The sequence below is a fragment of the Benincasa hispida genome, chromosome 8 (genome assembly GCF_027475165.1).
Source record: "Benincasa hispida cultivar pf3 chromosome 8, pf3_genome.v1.1, whole genome shotgun sequence".
NCBI lineage: Eukaryota > Viridiplantae > Streptophyta > Magnoliopsida > Cucurbitales > Cucurbitaceae > Benincasa > Benincasa hispida.
This window is the reverse complement of record NC_143485.1, coordinates 16,494,025-16,501,940: the sequence shown is the minus strand read 5'-3', so window position 1 is coordinate 16,501,940 and position 7,916 is coordinate 16,494,025. Positions and strand designations below refer to the sequence as shown.

Genomic DNA, 7,916 nt, shown 5'->3' with positions numbered 1-7,916 from the left:
TTTCCCATGGGGACAGGTACCAAGACCCCGCTCGAAGGGGAGGGAGTGGAGAAAAAAATTTCCCGTGAACTAAACGGGGACGGGGACGGGTTCCCGCCCTGGCCTCGGCCCGTTTAGCTTTTACATATTTATATAGTATAGTTATCTAATATTATTATATAAATATTACATTTAAATTTCAAATTTTATTATTATATAAATATTACATTTAAATTTCAAATTTGATTATTCTTTGAAAAAGTTAATGAATATGTTTAAATAATTTGATTTATATTTATTTATTTCTACTAAAAAATTAATTAGCTTTTTAGGTTAAAATTTGAGTAATTTATCTTTAAATTCAAATGTTTCATATAAAGAAGTAATCCCGATTCTCCATGAGCGCCTCCGAGAATTTCACTGAGAATAAAATGAGGAGAATAGCATCCCGGCTCGGCTCCGTCCCGTGCATCTCTACCCACCAATTGATCTCTCTCTCAAACCCTCCACGCACAGTCCCACCACCACCCGCCGTCGCTTAGCCATTCCACCGCCTGTCGCCGTCCTTGCCGTGGAAACCTGTTGGGTGAGAGTTTATTTTTTTCAAAAATATGAAGACCTTTAGTTGGAGAATCTGAGAATTTTGAAAAAGAAGTCTCCCTTTTTGTACTCAACTTGTTATGTGTATGGCCCATCGTATTTTGCAGGTTACATTCTTCGACTAACCGCCGTTTTCTGACCATTTGCGGCGGTCCTGTTCGCCGTGTCTGATGGTCTTCTCGTTTACAACAAAACCTCGTCAGAACGTCGTGCATTATCGGTGACTGGTCGCTGCCGCTGGTAAATCTCAAACGTCCTCGTAATTTTGCTGCGTTATTCTCTTTCTCAGATCCACCTTTGCTATAGCGCCGCTAGTCGCCCACGACCGTCGCTATAGCTCCCTTCTCTGACCAATCCTCGCGCCACCATCCATTCACAGAACCGCCAATCACCAGCAGCCTCCTACTCTATTTGTGGGAAGAATTATGTAAGTTTTAGGGTAGTGGGCGGCGTCTTCATGAAGATTGCTTATACATTTTTGTTCGTTGTTTTTTAAATGTATTCACTTGTTATTTGTACTGATATTTTCACTACAACACCCTAGTTTTCCAGCAAATGTCTTACAAAGCTAGCAACATCCACAAGATATTTGGAATTGAGTCCATATCAACACTTCCACTCGCCAATGCATCTGTAAGTTTTCTTTTCTTCAATTTCCACTTCCACTTTCAAATTTCTTCTCCTTCAAAACCCTAGGCTTCTCTCACTCCTACCTCATGCATATTTGATATTCCTTTTGTTGAATTTTGTGTATATTCTTCGATGTCATTGCTTCTTTTTTATTTTTTATTTTTTAGTTCAGCTGTTAGATCTTGTTCGCTTTCTGTCAATTAGGAGGAGATTTAAGTGCTTCCTCTGTTTTTTTATTCTTGTACGGTTTCTCCCTTTTTCTTAACGGGCTTTCGTTTTGAACATTTTGACTATTGGTTTTCGACATATTGTTATACTCATTGACTTGTTTGTTCCTAAATTATGGAAATGATTTACAATCCAGGAGGTCCTCATGAGGGATTATCATCTATTTGCTACTTTTTCCTTTCTGTTACTAATGGAGTTAAATTTTTGGCAATATCTTCAAATTTTTTAATGCATAAGAGAAAAGATACCATAAATTTCTTTAAAATATGGTATATGTTGTAGATCTTTGGCTCCCAACCTAATCTGAAACTATGCACAGAATAAGGGTCTGTTTGATCCTTCCATATTCAACTGAAGTTGTTTACTTCATTTTTCCTTTGGTTTTTGTTCCAAATCCTTTCTCACTCAGGCTGTAGGCTATAAAACAGGTATGTCATGGTGAAATGTGAATCAATATATTCCTTACTTTATGTAATGTGTCATAGGATTGAAAAATCATTTGGAAAAGAGCTTTCGTTCTTAATCTCTCCCTTTTATTCTTTGAGTTGTAAATTAGCTTAAAGTAAAATTTTAGTTTCAGGTAGTATCTTACTCTTTTTACAGAGAAGTGTGTCACATTCTTATCATGAGCTCCTAGTATAATATGTATAGAAGTTGGAGATTAATCTGAAGAAGTCTCTCCTGAAATTATTTTTTTTATGGGTTACCATGTTCATAATTTGTAGCTTATGTAGTTTGTTTTTTTTTTTTTTTTTGGTTTCATCTGTTCTATTACTGGATGCCCAATTTGGCATTGTTTGGTTTATGTTTGGATTCTCTAATCATTTGGCAGACTAGACTTATTCACAAGCAATCATCAATGAATTGAATTGTTTGGATATGGATTTTGCAGGTAGGATGCAAGATTTATTTGAAGAAAAGGAAAACAGATTGGCTTAATTCCCTTTTGAAAAACAATTTTTTTGGGTTCTTGTGTTTATCATCAAAACAATAGGAAAAATGAAAAGAATGTGTTCTGTATCGACTGTGGTATTGCCATCAGTACATTGTTCGTGAGCCTGACTTGAAAAACCACGTTTGTTGCAATATTCAGGTATCCCTTTATTACCTCCTTAAATTTTGCAAACTTTTAGTACTGAAGTTGTCCTGTTACCTATTGTTGATGGTTGTAAGTTGTGATCGAATGAATCAAGAAGTTATATAACCAAATGTAATATGGATATTCAACTTAAATCTTGATGGTTATACTCATCGTTCATAACTCAAAGATTTTCGATTGTTGGTTTTGCATAGCCAAGGAAACTGACGTATAAAATTCTACTTTCTACACTTTTTCAGTCGTTCTAATTAATTTAAGTCACTTGCTTATAGCTTAAAGGTATTTTGAAGTTTCATAAATTCAACAACAATAGATATTGCCCTGCCCCTTAAAGAGGGTAGAGCTGAAACCATAGCAATTGTTTCTATGGTTTTGGCATTGCCTTCAAATGATCAAGTTTGCACCATCATGACAATAAAATTCGCACCTTAAAGTTTTTATCAACAGTTTTGTTGTCTTGGTGAAATGTCAATCCATATATTACAAGCCTTTCTTCCTTACTCTTTCTTAATTTATCCTTTCACAGTAGGCTTTCCTCCTCTATTCCCCTATTACATTAAGACACCATTCATACTTTTAACCTCTAGTTTTTGTTGATAAGTTATTTCTCACCCAGGCTAGTCTCTGCTAATTATTTGTAAAGTAGGTTTATTTGTTACTATTACTCTTTATTTTATTAAAGTGTGGTTTTGATTGCTTTGAGTGTAGGCTAAGAGATTATAAACATTGCAAATATAATTATTATTGTTGATATTGATATATTGGGTTGAGTTCTAAAATGAATGTTGTCTTTTTTAATAGGTCTTTCACAAATCTATTGAAGTGAAGAAACTCTCATGCAAGTCATGTATTTATGTTATTTTTGTTGGGATGGTGCCAAACTTTTTTTTGTAACACTTGTTACACTTCTTGTATTTAGTTCTTTGTAAATAACTTTCCAAAATTTAGTTACTAGTTTCTTTATATATAGTTTCTTTGTATAAATATTACCAATCTTGTTAGATATGAAAGTTCATATTTATGTTTGTAAGTGTCAAAATTGGAGGGAAACATAGGTGTAATGATAGGATTGAAACAAATAATTATCCAGGATTATAAACATTTTTTTGACATTTCACATATGTCATGAAAGGTATTGTTTGACATTGGAATAGCATTCCATGATTATAAATAAATGTTAATGTATGTAATTTTATAACATATTTTCAACCTCAATATAGAGGTTTAATTGACAGAAAAAGTCAATTTTTTTATCCTTTGTTGACATAATAAATTGTCATAGAAAGCGTTATCATGATAGGTAATAAATGTCAATAAATACTTATCGTTGACTATATTAAAAAGTCATGAAAAAATCAATAATGACAAATTTTAGATGTCTCATCTATGTTCTTTCCTTGATGGTGGATTCAAGGACTAAAAAAAGAGTCAAGAAATGTGTTTATGGCAATTTTTTAGTCATGAAAAACCTATTTTTGTTGTAGTGAGGCAAGACCGGCCCGAGCCGTCTATTCAATATGTTTATCATTTTTGGGAATTTGAGTAGTTCCAAAGGGACTTGGTTTATGGTTGAACTATGAATAAATTGTTTATTAGAGAGTCATAGGTGATACTCGTAAAACGGATTTTTGACCAACGATCCATTTGCTTATAATGATTATATCCATGGATACAACTTGTCTTACTGCATAAAAGTTCAATTATCTATAGTGATTTGTCCCGTAGTTAATGAATGAAAATTAATTAATTATAGAGTAAACCAACCGAAAGAAAATTTGAAACATTCAAATTTATGAGGGAAAATATTAATTGTATTGTATATGATTAAAACATACATTTTTATAAAATTTATTTGAATGGAAATATAACTATGTAATATAGAGAATTAATTTATTTGAATAAATAGATTATTTAATTTGATTGAAATTTAAATTAAAGAGATAATTAGAGAACTAATAAAGATTTGAGTATGACTCAAATATTTAAATCTTTTTAATATGAGATATTAAAAGGAATAATTACAATTTTATTTTTAATTTGAGATATTAATATAGATAATTATAATTAAATAAGGGTTATCATAATAGAAGAGTAACCTAGTTGAGTCTTATATAAAAGGCTCCAGGGAGCCCTTATGGGACACACAACTACACATCTTTTGCAATCATTCTATAGGTTTTTTTCTGGAAAAAAGTTCTCCTAATTTTAGTTGAGGGTTCTCTAAAATTCTTCCCCGAACATCTTTCAATAGAGGTTCGCACAAATCCCAGAATCATATTAAGGAGATTATTGGTGCTTAATCCTCTTTATGTTTTATGTATTTTAATTTTTTTAAGAAATCAACGAATGCGATTTCATTACTTCTGTGGAATCGAAGCGTTCAATCCCTCATTATGATGATGTATTAGAAAAACAATACTTTGAAACCTATGACTAAGGATTAAAATCAAGTCCACAAATGATAACAAATGCATGAGCAATTATTGACTAATAAGTTTGACATAATGAGTGGTAAATTTTGTTTATCAATTTTGTATCTAACTAATATATCAAACATAAAGTATACCAGTATACACCAAATATAAAATACATCAAGTATATTGCTAATATATATGCTGATACACCAAAGAGGATAAAATTGGAATAATAAAAAATGAAAACCATATCTGATATTTTTGCTATATTTTTAAATTTCAAAAAATTCATTGCTAAAATTACAATTTTTTTTTTTTTTTGCTACTCTTGCAACTGTTGCAACTGTCCCATTATTTGACCCACAATAATGTACAATTCCTTCTTTTATGAAAAAGTTTAGACACCTTTGGTAACTATTTGGTTTTTCATTTTTATTTTTGAAAATTAAACTCATTGAAAGAAGTTATTTTTTTAGTTCTCAAAATTCGGCTTAGTTTTTTAAACCATTGATGAAAAGTAAGGAATAACTTTGAAGAAAAAGTAGTGTTAATAGGCTTAATTTTGAAAAAAAAAAAAATAAAATAATTACCAAACAGACCTTAAATACTCACTGCAAATTTACAAAGGAAAAGAAGAAAAAAAAAATCTTGAGGTTCACATTAACCTCAGAATCTAGACAACTTTTTGTGTGTGATTAATTGATAAGGAACGTAGAATAATATTTGGTGATGGAATTATATAAAGTGTTATAGAAACTCAATCTAATCTATTTCTTATCTTTATTTAATGGATAAACAAAACTTGACAATATACTCTCTCCACTTAAATACCAACATAGTTTGGCATCGAATTTAGCAAAGTTTGTTTTCGTAATTTCCACTTAAAAAGTTTAGTGTAGTGGACGTATCTATTTATTTTTCTTATTATTTAAAAAAAATCGATTAATCAAGTCTATTTAATTTTTAGTATTGAGTTTTTTAGATTATAATTTTCTAGAATTTAATAAGATTCAATTGTTAAATAAATTGTCTAACAGTTAAAATGTTACCATTTTTTTTATCTCAGATTTGAGTTTCATTTTAATTTGTTTGTTATATCTTGAGATTTACACTTTTATCTTCAATTTTTTACTAAACACTCACCTTCAATCTTTAATTTTAATATCTATCAATTACTTCTTTAAAAAAGTTTAGAAATATAATTAATTAACTTTTAGTATTTTTTTTCGATCACTATCAAAATTAATTTAAAATGTGATTTTATAATAGTTTTAAATTATTTAATAGACATTAATGTTAAAGATTGAAAGTAGGAATATTTAGTAAAAAAAAAATCGATGTTACAAGTGTAAATTTTGAAATTTAGGGACAAAATTGAAACAAAATTTAAGATTAAAATTCATATTTTGAAATTTAGAGACTAAACTAAAATCAAACTCAAAACTTAAATAATAGAATCTAAAAACAAAATGAAAGCTAAACCCAATAAAAATATTTTTTCCGCTATTTTGAAATTGAAACAAAACCAAGTTATCCTATTATGTTTTTTTTCTTCAGTACAACGATCATGGGTGGGAGATTGAATGTCAATACCAGTTGGTCAAATTCACTTTCCATGCATCTAAGGGTGTGTTTGGAATCCCTTTTCAAGTGATCAATTTAAAACATGTCATTTTGAAAAAAAAATTAAGTTTTTAACAACCACCTAAAATGGATCTTAAAAAAAAAAAAAGGAGTTTGTAAAATTAGGAAAATGAATTTTGAATGTTTAGGGTATGTTTGAATTGACTAGCTAGGGGAAAAAATTGTTTTTCAAACAAACTCATTTTTATTTAAATGCTTTTGATAAAAACTATTTAAAATACACTTGGAAAGGGTTCTATTTTAAGTAGTTGGCAAACGCTACAATTTTTTTAATGACTTATTTTCAAAATTAAACACTTGAAAAGTGAAAGACAAACATATACTTAATGGTTAATCACTCTCTAATTTGTATGAGAAATTCTGACCACCACCGCTAACAAACTCTAGCCATAACATTCATCCACAGCCTGTTGGCCAACTCTAACCACCACCTCCAATATCGTTGCCAGTCAACTTATGCCACCGCTTCTATTGGCCAAACTCTAAGTACCATCTTCAGTGGTTTACGCCATCAAACTCCAATGACCGCCACCATTAATTTTCTTTATACTATTTTTACATTAATAAAAAAAACACTTTTAATATATAACAAATCAAACGAACTTAATATAAAAACACTTTCGAGAAAGAGTTGTTAAACGCATGCGTGTTTTATTTTAAGGTGCTTTTATATAAAAAAAAAAAATACTTAAATTAAAATGTATCTTGGATGCTTGGATTGCTTTTTTTAACAAAACTTGAATGTATGTTAGTTTGCATCTATCTTTATGTCATCACTTTGATCATATAATAAAGAAATAAAAATATCTAAACAAAAGAAAAAAAATGAATTTATCATGTGACGAACTGTAGTTGAATAATTGAGTGACTTATTGTGTACAATTCTAAGATGCAATTAAGTATTTTTCTATTTTTTTTCCTCACAACAACACCCATATAGTTCTTTTGAAATAAAAAAGGAAAAAAACGATTGGATCTTAGTAAATAAAATAAGAAATATAATTCCAAAAGTGAATGGTTTGATATAGACCCCACAAATATTAAATAAAAAAAAAAAAAAAAAAGCCTCTTTTGGTTCCTCTTAGTCCCTAAACTTTTTAAAACATTTATTCTAGTCGCTCAACTTTAAAAAGTGATTACTTTGGTCCCTACTATTAATGCTATTAAATTTTTGTTAACTCTTAATAACAAAATGACGAGATGACTTTATTTTTAAATGACTATGCTATCAAATAAATTAGTCATGCTAAAGAAATGTAGGATTTCAATTTTGAATTAAGTGGTAGAACGATTTTTAGGATTTCAATTTTGAATTAAGTGGT

The 7,916-nt window shown here is 29.6% G+C and overlaps 1 long non-coding RNA gene across 1 annotated transcript; it reads left to right on the top strand.

Moving 5' to 3' along the window:
* Positions 1 to 378: 378 nt before the first annotated feature.
* Positions 379 to 3,566, top strand: LOC120083417 (uncharacterized). The gene is made up of 5 exons (XR_005483417.2): positions 379 to 565; positions 687 to 1,006; positions 1,124 to 1,212; positions 2,330 to 2,530; positions 3,338 to 3,566. It is a non-coding gene; the product is annotated as an uncharacterized LOC120083417 (long non-coding RNA).
* The last annotated feature ends 4,350 nt before the right edge of the window (positions 3,567 to 7,916 follow it).